Source organism: Ornithodoros turicata, chromosome 1 (genome assembly GCF_037126465.1).
Source record: "Ornithodoros turicata isolate Travis chromosome 1, ASM3712646v1, whole genome shotgun sequence".
Lineage (NCBI taxonomy): Eukaryota > Metazoa > Arthropoda > Arachnida > Ixodida > Argasidae > Ornithodoros > Ornithodoros turicata.
The window spans coordinates 112,299,516-112,315,769 of record NC_088201.1 but is presented as its reverse complement, the minus strand read 5'-3'; positions in this window follow the sequence as shown (position 1 = coordinate 112,315,769).

Below are 16,254 nucleotides of genomic sequence, written 5' to 3'. Positions count from 1 at the left end.
AACAGGACGTGCTCACGTGTGTTCTTAGATATCAGTAAAAATGTTAACGTGACCCGCGCAAAATGCGCCAAAAAACGTGCTTCTTCTTTTCTTTTTTACTTTCGTTTAAGCTATATTGTCTATGTCCTTGTAGTTAAAAGAAGACATAGGTATGCATTTGAAAGGTCGCATAGTTCGCATTTATTTCGACGATGGCAGGCTATTCTTTGGAGATATAGGAAGAGTACATACTTAAAAACATTTATCTACACCTCTACACAAATTTTCATATATATATATTTACAACACAGAAGTGGAATCCAAGTGCATCGATCACAGGCACAGCCCAGTTAGTTCATGGAAAGCTTTCCTGTGTACATTGTATAACGCAAATTAACATATTTTTTTACAGACATCATACAAGTACACCAAATCAGGAAACTCGTTATATTCGTGCTCACACCCCTCAATCACAATTGTTCTTCCTGTTCTTTCGACAACAAATGCATGAAAATGCTCGTCAAAATGCTTCGTGTAAAGTGCCTCTGCTTGCAAAAACAACCTATGCTTGCATAGAATAAGATAAGTAATACAAGCGAAGTCTGGAATGTCATCATCAAAAACTCTGACAGGTATGACACAACCAACTCGAAAAGTTTGACCTTTCATTGTGATATACTCAACGCTGCTGCACGCTTCATTGTCAATTTTTAAGTGTTTCAGCTTTTCCTGCAATTGCTGTGACAATGATGCAAAAGACATCTGTTTGCACCCAGATGTCACAACTTCTTCGTTTTGTTGCGCAAGATTGTACATCTGACTCATCTGGTGCCTTTTCGAAAGAGACCGGCATATATTGACAAAGTTGTGAGACTTTCTCGCTACTGACTTAAAATACTGGTGCTTAGCCTCAAATCTCATTGAAGAAAGCCTTGAGAGGGGGCCATACATCAGGATCAACCGCGGAAAATGTATGAGGTAGTGCATTTTCGGGATACAGTTGATATCAGGAAAAACTTCTCTAAAAGAAGAATAAAAGTCTGTGATCTGGACTTGTAGGAATGGAATGACTTGGGTTGTCAATTGCGGAGCAGCAACAATGTCAACGATGCCCCGCAGAGACAGGTACACATCAAATGCCTCATTTTCGACTGGCACGAGATCCCCAACAAGAAAAGAAAAGAAACAACAACAACTTTATTTTCGGCCTTGGAGAGTGGGGAGTTTCATCGCAACAGGCGATACTCTACCCCAGTGCTTGGTGGAATGGGGGGAATAAAATAACGAGCCCCTTTACAATAACGATCGAAGTCCGATGGTGTCCAGAAATGTCAGAAGAGCTTTGAGCGCAGAGCGTTGCTGGGCTGGATTGGGCCAGGGACCAAGCAATTTCGGTAGGGAGAAAGCGCGAGAGTCTAGCTGACGAAGAGACTCGGAGAGTGTGATTCGGGAAGGTTCGTAGTGAGGGCAATGAAGAAGAATGTGCTCCAGATCCTCAAGAGCACCACAGTGGCAACAGGTGGGAGAATCAATTTGTCTCAAGCGGTAACGCCACTGAGCTGTAAAGGCCACATCGAGGCGCATGCGGTGGATTAATGCAGCATCCTGACGAGATGTGTTTCGTGGCATGCGGAAAGCGAGCATGGGATCAACTCTGTTCAACATAGAGGGGGGAAGAATGTCGGTTGTCCGTTGGCGGGAAGCCAGGGGTGTCACTAGACGTCGCAGAATTGAACGGCGGTCTCCTCTAAGCAGAACAATACGGGTCCGGTTCCGAGACGAGAGTGCTGCTTCTGCGGCGCTGTCGGCCTGCTCGTTCCCCACGACACCACAATGGGCTGGAACCCACTGGAGAACTAGCCTGTGGCCTGCGGCGTAGATAGTGTGGTAAGCCATTAACACGTCGGTGACTAGGGGTGCGAATGGGCCTCGTATGCCGGAAGTTTCAATTGCTTGAAGTGCAGATTTGGAGTCTGTAAAGACAGCCCATTCCCGGGGTGGAAAATCAGCGATGTGTTGTAGAAAGAAAAGGATGGCATAGAGTTCCGCAGCTGTGGAGGAGGTTGGATGTGAAAGGCGTCTTCCGTGCACGACGCCTTCGGATGGAATGACGAAGGCTGAGGCGGACTTGTTGTTTCGGGATGCGCCATCAGTATATGCTGCCGTAAACGTAGAAAACTTCTCGTCTACCAGAGCATGAAAATGGGCTCGGAGGACTTGAGGGGGGACCTGATCTCTTCTTTGCAGAAGGTTTGGGAGGCGTACAAACGTGGGCGGTACCGGGAGAGACCAGGGGGCTTCCGGCGGTATAGTGTCCTTAGTTATGAAGCCAGTGAGAGTCTGGCGTGTCCTCTGCGCTACTCGATAGAAGTCGCTTCCAGGGCGGTATCGAATTTTCCTGAGTAGCGGGTGGCGGGGAATGTGAGCACGCAAACGGAGGTAGTGCCGAGTCGTTTCCCGTTCACGGAGAACTTCAAGCGGGAGCTCACCAGCTTCAGCCAGTACTTGTCGTGTTTCAGCCATTCTTGGAACTCCGAGGCATCGACGAAGGCTTCGAGCAAACAGGGACCGAAGCGTATTTAATGAAGTTGTTGATATCCTGTGCAGAATAGGAAGGCTGTAAAGCACAGTTGCCCTGACCAATGCCGCGTGAACCGCGAGCAGGGAACGCTGATCACAGCCCCATCCTGGGCCAGAAAGATGTTGGATTGCGGGGAGCCATCGCTGCACTTTAGTTTCAAGGTGTTTAATGTGCCGAGCCCAGCGCAAGTCCGAGTCGATTACCACGCCAAGGAAGCGGTGAAAGCGTACTGGTTCTAGCTTCTTTGAGCCAAGCCAAAGTGGGAAATTGGCCATAGCTTTACGCGTGAAAGGGAGCTCGACACACTTTTCGGGTGAAAGGTCCATCCCGAGGTGCGTCAGGTACGTATGGATATTGTTTAAAGCGAGCTGCAGGCGGCGCTGGAGAGCCGGGCGTGATTTTCCTACTGTCCAAAGGGCGACGTCATCTGCATACACGGAGAACGACACTTTGCGAGGAATTACTGATTGTAGGCCGGCCATCACCACGTTAAACAGTGTCGGGCTGAGAATGCTTCCTTGGGGGACTCCTTGGGGAACAGGATGCTGAGGGCTTTGGCCTTGGGACGTACGGACAGCGACAGTTCGGTCCGTAAGGAAGTCTTGGAGCCAGATGAAGAGCCGACCGGATACTCCAAACGAGCGCAAGGCATGCAGCACACAAATGTGCGAGACGGTATCATAGGCGCGCTTGATGTCGAGGAAGACCGATCGGACGATCCGTCGATGGGCTCGAGCATGTTGAACTGTAGAGACTAGGTCGAGAACTGGGTCCATGGAGCTTCGGTGGCGACGAAACAAACGAAACAAACACCACTTCTCAGAAGCTGAGCCACTTATACTACCACTGCCAAAAATACCAACACGCGACAATCTTGTCGGCCGCGACTTTTTGTCGCTTCCCTGAAATTTGAAGCGATCGATACGTTCATTTAACACGGACAAAGAGAGCACACCATCCAATATCAGATTCTTTATGACGTGCTTCAGTACGAACGGAATAACCCCCTCAAACAAATCGTGCATGATGTCCGGAGGGTGGCTCTTAGTTGCATCGTAAGTGTCCAGCTCCGCCATGCAGCTTTCACTAGACACTCCGTACACTCGTGCAAGCGATGGATCGCTTTCAATCATTCGTACGTGGCGTGCGTGAGCATCTGGTGCACGTAGAACGAACTCATGTTCACCCCATTTGTGGTTAATCTCGTCTTTGTTATCCAAGCAAAATCTGCATATAAGACCACTTGAGAAGCACGCTCTAAACCCACCAATTTGGTGAGATGCGAGATTATCACCAGTAATGCACAATGCTGAACCAAAAAGGCGTTTGCCATCAATTGATATACCTTCGGTTTCTAATTTTTTCACATCTCTGATCAAGGGCTCCATGATTTTTTTCAGACCATGTTTGTGAACAGTAGAGTTTTTTACCAGAAGAACGAGATGTTTGTTGCTAACTTTAGATCGGCACTGAAGCGGTGTATTTAACAGACTGAAATACCCTGCTAGTATTTTATGTTTGCCCTTCTTACTACCAATAGGATTGCAAACCTCAAATTCGTCGAAATATAGCTGGATGACGATCTTTCCGTCATCACGCCGAAAAATAGGATGCGATTTGAAATGCGCTCCGTCGCAAACATCCCGAAGTAAAAGTTCACTGCAGTCATGATCTGTCGTAACATTACAAGATGTCATCAACGCAGATATCACGTCAAGAATAGGGACATACTCAAAGCTGTCTTGTACACGCTGGTTTTCTACGCGAGGGAGATCAATGCTCACTGGAGGAATATAATGAAATGCACTTGTCCAGTACCTCTCCCTTTGACGCCTTGTGCTTAGGCTGCTGAAGTCCAGTCTCTCTGGATTCTTAGACTGCTCAAATGCCTCCAAGTACTGGATGATGTCATTTGAAATGTCATTGACTGTAGACTCAGGTAGCTGTCCTCGTTCTTTCCATTTTAGAATCAGAAATGAAAGTTGAGCTACGGGGTCACGTTCGTGGCAAGTTGAAGTCGATGGGGCTTCCAGATTGGTGCTATCGATGGCCACATCGGAAAGATGTTGGGTTGTGTCTGTTTCTTGAGCACGCTGAAAACTCTCTGCCGTTTCGTGGAACGCAACGCTGCCTTCTTGGTTGTTCAGGAGGTGCCTGTGATGACGGTCCACATGTTTCTTGAATGATGAGTATAATCTGTATGTTCTTGCACATCCATCGAAAGAACATGGCCAATTGCTTCCATGACTGTGCCATATGGTAAAGTGTCTGAAGAACGCTTTGAAGGTCTGGGCTCTCTGATTGCACCTTCTGCAGACATACACCTGCACACGTTCCATCTAATAAAAAAAGAAAGGAAGGTATGTTATTCGTACAGTTAGAAAGAAACACCTGTTACTACGCTGCAAAGCACACAGTAAATTTATTTACGCCCCTATGAGTGTAAAATGAGTGTTAGATAACTCACACCCTTATGGGTGTAAATGCTACACCTCAATAATGGGTGTAACAGGGGTGTCACATGTTACACCCAAAAGAAGGGTGTTTATTAAGTGTATTGACCCCAAAAACGAAAAAAGGCTTGCTCCCGAAATTCACGGAACACGAGTTCCACGAATGCAGTGCAACCTGCATTTGCAAGTGTGAACATGACTCTTAGAGCTTTTTTATTTCCGTGTTAGCGCCGCGAAGCAACTGTGGCCATGAGTGGCGTACAGGCGTGGACAGCAGGAAGGAGTGAGGAACAGGGGGGTTAGTGTGCGTCCTGGGCCGACTTGCGGGGGAACTAACATTCGGTGGGAAAGTCTTCGGAAAACCCAGACGGTGACAGGATTCGAACCCGTGTCACCGGCGTGGAAAGCGACGATCTTAACCCCTATGCCACGGGAACTGGTCTCTTAGAGTTTAGCAAGCTGTGCACTCGAAGAGCTTAGAAAGGCTTTGCTAGCTAGGCCAAGTGCTTCCGCTTTAACCAAGTCGACACTTCATCAGTAGCGTGCCTTCGACATTTGCAAGCCCAGTTGAAGGCTGCTGCTGTTGAACTTCCCTTGTTTTTCCTAACTGTTCGTAATCTTTGGTTCTTTCTACCTTTTCTTTTCGTATATTAATTTCACAATCACTCACAGTAATTAGCCCTTTACTTACATACACATATGTATTTTAATTGCAGTGTCACCCGCGCCAGTAAACCTTCCAGCCAGGGGCTCAAGCCCCTGTCACCAATTTTCAAGTTTAGTCCTGCTGAAGGCAGCGTTGACTGCCAAAACGTCGACCCCTAATTTTGACTACAGATGTCCTACAGTTGGCAATACGACTGTAATACTGTTTCTAGTAATTCCCATAATTCCCATTTAATTTTGTTAATGCAATAAAAGTAGCAATTGTTGTTAATCCTTATACGGCTTCCCAAGTCTCTCCGTTACTTGTGATTTATATCTCCTCGCATCCATCTGTATGTACCAAGTTATCTATACACACACATAAGTTATATATATATATATATATATATATATATATATATATATATAGATAGGGGAGAAAAGACACCAGAGACTGAAGTAGGGAGTAGGGGAAGTTATTTATTAAGCTGGCATTTAAACTAGGGGTCTGGGGAAGTCTACGTTTCGGCGGAAGCTCCGCCTTCTTCGGGACTGAGACGAAAATCTATGTACAAGGTCTTTTAAAAGGTTACAAAAGTGTCGTCACAGTTGGTACAATTCCACTGCGAGGCAGTCGTCAGTGAGTCATGTTCTGGAAGATTCCGGAAGGTTCCTGGGTCATCGGCCGGGGAGATTACGTGTCAGAGTCTTGGGTCGCGCTCGTTGAAAACCTGTTGTCCGGGGTGTTCTTAGAGTCATTGTGTCCAGCTGTAAAGAAAAGAAGAAAAGAGGCAGCGGGCACTCCGAGGACATACAGAAAAAAAGTTATCCGGATGTGCTTCTTACAGTTGATAGCACTCCTTTATCCTCATTTATTAGAGATTGGAATTTGTAGATCAAGTACGATTCGCGTTGCTCTCTGCAGCGATCGGATGTGAAATTTGACTCTAAAATAAAAAGTGCGACGTTATTAATGGAATGACCGGGTCGACTAAAATGGCGAGAAACCGGGAGGCTACCTTTTTTCGAAACATCTGATCGGTGGTTATTGAATCGAATCCTAAATGAATTTTTACTTTGACCTACATATTGCGCGGAGCATGTTGTACATTGAATGATATAAATAATGTTACTGGAGTTACAGTCAAAGTCGCCATTGATTTTAAGGGAGAAGTCGGAGTTTGTACTCTTGACCGCTGCCGTGCTTTGCATTGATTTGCATATTTGGCATCTTTTACCATTGCATGGATGACATCCCGCCGTAGGTGTTAATGGTTTGGGAACTTTGGAGTTGACTAGTCTATCTTGGAGGTTGCGGGCACGTCTGTAGGTAACTCGTGTATATATATATAGGTAACTCGTGTATATATATATATATTGCAAATATTATCACAATGAAAAAGAAAACTACAGGAGCTTTGAGCATTGTGCGGCATACACCCCTGTTGCACTGATATGAGTGTTCCAAAATTTAGCATGGTGTGTAACATAAGTGTGATCGGGGTATATTGGTACATTACACCCCTTTTACGCCATCACGGGTGCTTAGCTGAGTGTAGTATAAGTGTATTTCGGGTGTGTCCTCATAGTACACCCTTTTCACACTGGGAAGGGCGTAAAAAAATTTACTGTGCAAGGGCGATTTTTCCCTTTTTTAGTTAAATTGTATGCTCGATACTCAGAGCGTACTAAGCTAGACAGCAGATAATACTATAGACTTGCCTGACAGGGTTTGGGAGACGTGTTCCCCTTTTTCTAACATAACCGCCGGGCAGCCACGCCGGTCCTCTGACTCTTCTCCTGGGACATTCCGTTGTGGGACAGGGGGATCGTGAAACAAGCACGCCAGTCGCAAAAAGCTTCTTTTCACTACCTCCTTGTTCTCATGCTCACTGGAACAGTTGGGGTGCAAGGGACCGAGTCAAGTGTCCTAGATTTCGTTCGTGCCCGTGGACAGGGGAAGCAAAGAGGTCCCCCAAAACCATCGGGTTGTTTTCAGAATTTGGCCATTTTTTCCTACACCCATCGAATAAATTTATGCAGGCGCAGAGCTAGTAAATGCAAACGCAGGCATTTACCAGGGTCTCCAGACTAACACACGCAAAAGATTTTATCACAAACGAAGTGTCACACGTGATTCAATGGGGTTCACTGTTTTATTTTGCCGACAGTAATTTTACCTAATTAATTTCAGAACATTTTAGTAAGTAATTTTAGGGAGGAGGATTAAACTGGAAAGTTCTGGAGGTTGTTGAGAGCAGCAGCCCAGAGGGGATCCGGACTTTTCGGTGCATGACATTTCGATACGGACATTTCGGTGCACGGACGTTTCTGTGCACGGACGTTTCGGTGCACGGACGTTTCGGTGCACGGACGTTTCGGTACACGGACATTTCGGTGCACGGACGTTTCGGTGCACGGACGTTTCGGTGCACGGACGTTTCGGTGCACGGACGTTTCGGTGCGCGGACATTTTGGTGCGCGGACATTTTGGTGCACGGATATTTTGGTGCAAAACGTTGCTGAGGGGTCCCGGAAAAATGATCCCGGGAACGGCTGTCACAATGTCAACATATCGTAATAAAACAAAGGGAAGAGGGCGGTTGGCATCGGAAGTAGTGTTGTCAAGACATTTGGTTTACATAAAGAAGAATGTGGTTTATATATTTTTTGTGCACTATCATAGGTTGAAGACCTGATCTGCATATGTTCGTGGTCTGCCGTGGCTAAACTTTTGGGGCACTTCCGTCTTTTATATTTTGCGCCCACGTTCTAGTCGGTGCTGTACAGATATTCATTTTTTATTTCTTTTTTAAGAGTATATGAAGACTTGCTTTTTAATTTTGTAATGAGTATTATCGCGAAGGAGGCATCTTCAAGGTACGGATATTATGCAATTTGAATTCCATGTTTTGAGGACGTGCCAGTAACATCTTAGTGGAAGCATTTGAATAGAAGTTATTCCAACTGTATTCCTACATACTTATTCCTCAGTGATGGCCGCGTATTTTCAAGGCCTAAACAACCATATAATATTATCGTGGTGTCCCTCCACGTAATTCATACAATGCGGAGTCATCCCACCGAGCCCTAGATCCGTTCCTGTATGACCAGAGGACGATCCCCGCAGGAACGAGCCTTGACAGACCCGTCCCGCCCCGAAGTCGCGGTCAACCTTGCCTTTCAACTAGCGAAACCCCACGGCAGTGGGAGGGGCATCATCCTGCGCCCCCGCAGCCACGAGCGCCCAACGGCTGTTGGGATTGCGGCAGCCCTGACCATTTTCGTCGGGAATGCCCGCGACAAAGACCAAACACCCGTAATGTGCCATCGGGAAACGGTCGCAGCCGGCGTCCATGAATGCTCGCTCAACGACGTCGGCAAGTTGCGAACAAAGCGAGCAGACGGTTACTATCCGTGGCCTGATCAGTCAAAAACTAGCTTTGCAAGCGGTAAGATAACGCAAAGAGGATGCTTTGGCTCCTCTTGCTTTTTCTGTCCGAGATTACATCGAGGATAAGGAACCAAACATCGCCGTTCGAATTTTGGGTAAAGATTACATCGCCCTTATCGACACCGGAGCTACGCTTTCCCTTATCGGGGATAGTGTTTACGAGCATTGCGTATCACGGCATGTGGAATTGCAATCCACAGACGTCACTCTTCGTCTTGCTTCCAATGACGCCGTTCCAGCACAGGTAGCAGTTGTGCTGTGGGTACGTTTGGATGGGAGACGACGAAAGCAGCGCTTCGTGCACCTTCCTGGCCTGGCAGTTCCTGCTATCCTGGGCAGAGACTTCATCATCCGGCAGAAGTTGGTGCTGGACCTGCCCAATGCAGGATGCGTATACCACCACTCGTCGGGAATTTTCCGCTTCGCCGCAGCACGGGAACACTGCACAGCACAGCAAGCTGTGGCAGCGTCCGTTGAAACGTCTGGGCTGCCGACTGTCTTGTGGTCATTCCATGGTCCTGAGGAGCAACGCCGTCAGCTTGAACAAGTACTGCGGCAGTTTGACGGAATCTTTACCGAAAAACCGGGTAAGTCGTCTGTGTTACAGCATAGCATAGACACCGGTAACGCTAGACCCTGGCGTTGTAATCCGAGACCATTGAGTGTGCATAAGCGTGCTTCATTAGACTCTGCTCTTGACGAAATGCTCCAAACCGGTGCAGTTCGAAGGTCCCAGAGTCCTTGGGCATTTCCTGTTGTTCTGGCTCCGAAACGTGATGGTACGGCTAGGTTATGCGTCGACTACCGTCGACTTAACGCAGTAACTGTAAGGGACTCTTACCCCTTCCCGTCCATTGAGTCAATCTTGTATTCCCTGGGCAATGCAACTGTGTTCTCAACGCTAGATTGTAGTAGAGGATTTTTGCAAATCCAAGTTGCCCCGCAGGATGTCCCAAAAAAGAGCCTTTACGTGTCATAGAGGTTTGTTTGAATTTGTACGAATGCCTTTCGGACTGTCTAATTCACCCGCCAGTTTCCAGTTCCAATTTTGCAGTGGCATACATGGATGATGTCGTAGTGTTTTCTAGAAATTTTAAGGAACACTTGGAGCACCTGTCAATCGTCCTTGCAAGGATGAATGAAGCGGGCATAACGATCAGCCCCCGCAAGGTGCAGTTAGCATCGTCTAGGATCAGCCTTCTCGGCTTTGTGGTGGACGGAGGTACCATCCGTCCTAACGACGACAAGCTAAAAGGCGATCACGGAGTTTCCGGTTCCCGGTAACGTCAAAGCCTTGCAGCGCTTCCTAGTATGGTTGGTTTTTACAGACAATTCATTCCTAATTGTGCCGAGCTAGCGCAGCCGCTTAACCAGTTGTTGCGCAAGGACACGCGCTGGAATTGGGCAGAAGAGCAGGAACGATCATTTCGAGATCTATCACAAGCAATCGCTGATACGGCTAGGCTTTATCTGCCCGATCTCAACAAACCATTTGTTGTGCAAACAGATGCAAGCGATTATGGTGTTTGCGCAATTCTCTTGCAGGAGCATGACGCTACTCTTTGTCCAGTGGCTTTTGCAAGTCGCACGCTGAATCTGGCAGAACGGAACTACTCCGTGACGGAAAAGGAGTGCTTGGCGATAATCTTCGCTTTCAGGAAGTTCGACCTTTACCTGGACGGCAGTACCTTCACTGTCCAGACTGACCACCAGGCACTTTCTTGGCTACAGCGGCTCCATAACCCATCTGAACGACTTGCCAGGTGGGCCCTGGTGCTACAAGGCTACTCCTTCAACGTGGAGCACAGGCGGAGCTCAACGAACGTGGTAGCAGACGCACTGTCCCGCGCGCCTCTACCGGAGGGGGAAGAGGAAGGCACCGAGGCGCCTTCTAAACTTCTGGCGGCAGCACAGGTGGCACGAGACGTATCTTCGTCTTGGGGCACGGTCGTGAGCAGAGAGCAGCTCCTAGACGCTCAGGGAGCGGACGGTCTTTGTCAGCGGGTGTCGCAGTGGATAGCTGAGCAAGACTCGACGGACACCGGAACGACTGACGGCAAGACTCCTATCTGCTGGGCGAGGATGGCATCCTCTTCAGATACATACCCCAGGCGGATGAGGACGACGGCTCATCCCCGTTCAGAGTCGTGGTGCCACGGAAGTTGCGTAAGTCTTTCATACGTTACTTTCATGACTCGGCCTTGGCAGGTCACAGCAGCGGCAGGAAAACTTATGAAAAGTTGTGTCGTGTTGCGACATGGCCAGGAATGAGGCAGGATGTAACAAAGTATGTCCGTACTTGTCCCGTATGCCAGAGAGCAAAACCTCGTGGTGGTTTACCCCCTGGGCGCTTACAGCTTGTTCAGAGCAATAGACCCTGGCAGATAGTTGCTTGTGATGTGATGGGACCATTTCCCCGTAGTCCTAGAGGTAACCAGTATTTGTTCGTGGTTACTGATCATTTCACGAAATGGGTTGAGGTGTTTCCTCTCAGGACACTGACTTCCCAGGGAGTGTGGGAAAAAGTTACTCGACACCTTTTGCCGGTTCGGGTTTCCCGCACAGCTGATCGCCGACAACGCAACCTGCTTTACAAGTAAGGTGTTCTCAGATTCTTGCGCTGCTGCATTCAGCATAAGAAGACTTCCCCGTATCACCCTCAGGCTAACATTACCGAACGTGTTAATCGGAACCTGAAAATGATGTTGGTTGCTTTTACTAGCCAGCACCACCGTGATTGGGATCTTCGCCTGGCTGAACTGGCGTTCGCTACGCGGACGACGGTCAATAGGTCTACAGGATTCACCCCGGCGTTCCTGAACTTGGGACGAGAGGCCCCTTTTCCAGTGGAGAATGCTCTGGGCCTCCGGGATGGTGCTACCCGCCCTCCTTATTCAAGGTTTGCTGAGGACCTCCGGAGTCGACTGGACGATGCAGCCCGGACGGCTCGGGAGAACCTGGACGTCGCAAGGTTGGACAAGGCTCGCCAGTACAACCGTGGACGTCGGAACCTCACCTACAGCGTCGGTGACCTCGTCCTTCGACGGACTCACCCGCTAAGTGATGCGTCACGAGGCTTTGCAGCTTCACTCGCAGATAGGTGGGATGGCCCCTTCGAGGTAAGAGCGTGCTCCTCCGGCCTCACTTACAGGCTTCGTCGCTGCGACACCGGCGAAGAGCCTGGGCCAATTCACATCTCGGACCTGAAGTCTTACCACCTCCGAGACCCTGACGGAGAGGAGCCCGATTCTCAACCTGCCTCCCTCCAGGACCTGGACCCGGATCCCGTTCCCGGACCTGCGTCCAGCCGCTACAACTTGCGTCCCCGCAGGCGGCGCATGTAGCTGCCACTATCTCCATCGCTAAGCATAGTGCTTGTGATATAGTGCTTTATTAGTGTGATTTCTGTTCCACAGTTTTCCGCTACCTGTTTTGGGGGGACGCCTTCTCAGGCGCCCACGGTTTGAGGCTGCCTTCTTACCGTACTCCCTTTTTCTTGAGTTGGTTGGCTGGATGCAGCGCAAGCTCTGTCGCTCTTGTTTGCGAATAAACCCGGTATGTTGGTTTGAATCTCTGTTGTGCTACTTGTTCCTTCGCTCACGGAACGGACGGGCTGACGCCCCGAGGTTGTGGGAACTTAGGTTTCCACAACATATTAACTTCAGTAAAGATCGAAAACTGCGTAATGTAAAATACTTTACATTCAGCGCCTGGCTCTTTGTCAAATTCTTCAAAGAAGCTCTTGAGGTGTCGCTTCCTCCGTACGACAGCACCGGTTTCGTGATCTCTTCTAGGACGTTTTCAAAGGAATTTTCGATGCTGATACCCATTATGGTATTGAGCTCCTCCCTCACCTGAAGCATCACTGAATATTACACTGCGTATACACAAGAATAAGTATAATGGTCAGTGTAAAAATTGCTAAAAGTCGGAAGTACCGACCTAACAGCAACAACACTTATATAGATATTCAGTAAGAATCAGAAGTGGAGACAGTACTTTTACAAGGAAAAATATAAACGCAGGACTTTATTAAAAACTACGAAGGGTATTCGACGTTTCGATAGCGGCGCTGTCTTTAACAGGAATGGGGTATTATGGTAACGCACGACAATTCCAAAGAATGAAAGGGGATTATGCACCAGGGGAGAGGGCAGCATACGTGCTTTGTCAAACAAAGGTAAACAGAAAAAAATATATCTCCTTAAATAGCGACCGGTTGTGTAATCTCTCATTCAGTCTGGCACTGATGATGTCCGTCGTACGACGGACGAAACGTCTGAGCAAACTTTGTTATACGTCATGTTAAGTCAGAGTTCTCTACTTTTTTGTCTAGTTATTAAGTTAAACAGGTTCACGGAAAAGGGTAACATGAGTCACAGGCAATGTCGTCATGTTCTTCGTCGTAAGGCAATGATTTCCTGGGGGGCCCAACCGGGGAGTCTGAAAGAAATACAAAAGAGTGTATGTATTCTGAGAGAGTTAGAAATTTAAGTTGCGAACAGCTGAGAGGACGCCGGGGTCCTCGTTAATCTGGCTTTTAGATTTGTGAATAAGGACTGATTATCGTTGTTCTCTAAGGGGTTGGAATGGAACACCCGATTGCAGAACGAAAATGGCTATGTCGTTGATTGAGTGGCCGGGTTTACTAAAATGTCGAGACACTGGCAGATTAGGTTTCTTCGAGACGTCAGACCTGTGGCTATTGAATCAGATTCTGAAGGATGTAGTTGTTTGACCGATATATTGGGTCTTGCATTCATTACATTGAAGGAGATAAAGTACGTTAGAAATGTTACTGTTAAATATACCATTATTTTGTCCGATAGTAGCACGCATGCTGCCCTCTCCCCTTGTGCATACTCCCCTCTCCTTCTTTGGAATTGTCATGCGTCACCATAATAGTCCATTCCTGTTGAAGACAGCGCCGCTGTCGAAACGTCGAATACCCCCTCTTAGTTTTTAATAAAGGCCTTCCTTCATATTTTCTTGTCAAAGCACTGTCTCCACTTCTGATTCCTACTGAATATCTTCATTTTTCGTGGTCAACCGCATTCCTTCAATTCCACTTATGTATGTATGTATGTATGTATGTATATAAAATGAAAAAATAGCCAGAGCTCTTTGGCTACACGTATAGCATATGTTTGTAACTCAAACGTCGCCATGCCAGTACTGGACAGCTGTTTCGGCCTTGTTGGGCCTCGTCAACAGTACGCAGGCAGGCAACGTTTGAGTGGATGGCGTCAGAAGGTCACGTAACGCGTGATTCCTCCCGTCAGGGTGAGATAACTCACTCACTGCAAGCCCAGTCCCAAGCCAGTGAAGTACAAAAGGAAAAAAGTAGCCAGAGCTCTTTGGCTGCACGTATAGCATATGTTTGTAACTCAAACGTCGCCATGCCAGTACTGGACAGCTGTTCGGCCTTGTTGGGCCTCGTCAACAGTACGCAGGCAGGCAACGTTTGAGTGGATGGCGTCAGAAGGTCACGTAACGCGTGATTCCTCCGTCAGGGTGAGATAACTCACTCACTGCAAGCCCAGTCCCAAGCCAGTGAAGTACAAAAGGAAAAAAGTAGCCAGAGCTCTTTGGCTGCACGTATAGCATATGTTTGTAACTCAAACGTCGCCATGCCAGTACTGGACAGCTGTTTCGGCCTTGTTGGGCCTCGTCAACAGTACGCAGGCAGGCAACGTTTGAGTGGATGGCGTCAGAAGGTCACGTAACGCGTGATTCCTCCCGTCCGGGTGAGATAACTCACTCACTGCAAGCCCAGTCCCAAGCCAGTGAAGTACAAAAGGAAAAAAATAGCCAGGGCTCTTTGGCTGCACGTATAGCATATGTTTGTAACTCAAACGTCGCCATGCCAGTACTAGACAGCTGTTTCGGCCTTGTTGGGCCTCATCAACAGTACGCAGGCAGGCAACGTTTGAGTGGATGGCGTCAGTAGGTCACGTAACGCGTGATTCCTCCCGTCAGAGTGAGATAACTCACTCACTGCAAGCCCAGTGCAAAGCCAGTGAAGTATAAAAGGAAAAAAATAGCCAGAGCTCTTTGGCTGCACGTATAGCATATGTTTGTAACTCAAACGTCGCCATGCCAGTACTGGACAGCTGTTTCGGCCTTATTGGGCCTCGTCAACAGTACGCAGGCAGGCAACGTTTGAGTGGATGGCGTCAGAAGGTCACGTAACGCGTGATTCCTCCCGTCAGGGTGAGATAACTCACTCACTGCAAGCCCAGTCCCAAGCCAGTGAAGTACAAAAGGAAAAAAAGTAGCCAGAGCTCTTTGGCTGCACGTATAGCATATGTTTGTAACTCAAACGTCGCCATGCCAGTACTGGACAGCTGTTTCGGCCTTGTTGGGCCTCGTCAACAGTACGCAGGCAGGCAACGTTTCGAGTGGATGGCGTCAGAAGGTCACGTAACGCGTGATTCCTCCCGTCAGGGTGAGATAACTCACTCACTGCAAGCCCAGTGCAAAGCCAGTGAAGTACAAAAGGAAAAAAATAGCCAGAGCTCTTTGGCTGCACGTATAGCATATGTTTGTAACTCAAACGTCGCCATGCCAGTACTGGACAGCTGTTTCGGCCTTGTTGGGCCTCGTCAACAGTACGCAGGCAGGCAACGTTTGAGTGGATGGCGTCAGAAGGTCACGTAACGCGTGATTCCTCCCGTCAGGGTGAGATAACTCACTCACTGCAAGCCCAGTGCAAAGCCAGTGAAGTATAAAAGGAAAAAAATAGCCAGAGCTCTTTGGCTGCACGTATAGCATATGTTTGTAACTCAAACGTCGCCATGCCAGTACTAGACAGCTGTTTCGGCCTTGTTGGGCCTCATCAACAGTACGCAGGCAGGCAACGTTTGAGTGGATGGCGTCAGAAGGTCACGTAACGCGTGATTCCTCCCGTCAGGGTGAGATAACTCACTCACTGCAAGCCCAGTCCCAAGCCAGTGAAGTACAAAAGGAAAAAAATAGCCAGAGCTCTTTGGCTGCACGTATAGCATATGTTTGTAACTCAAACGTCGCCATGCCAGTACTGGACAGCTGTTTCGGCCTTGTTGGGCCTCGTCAACAGTACGCAGGCAGGCAACGTTTGAGTGGATGGCGTCAGAAGGTCACGTAACGCGTGATTCCTCCCG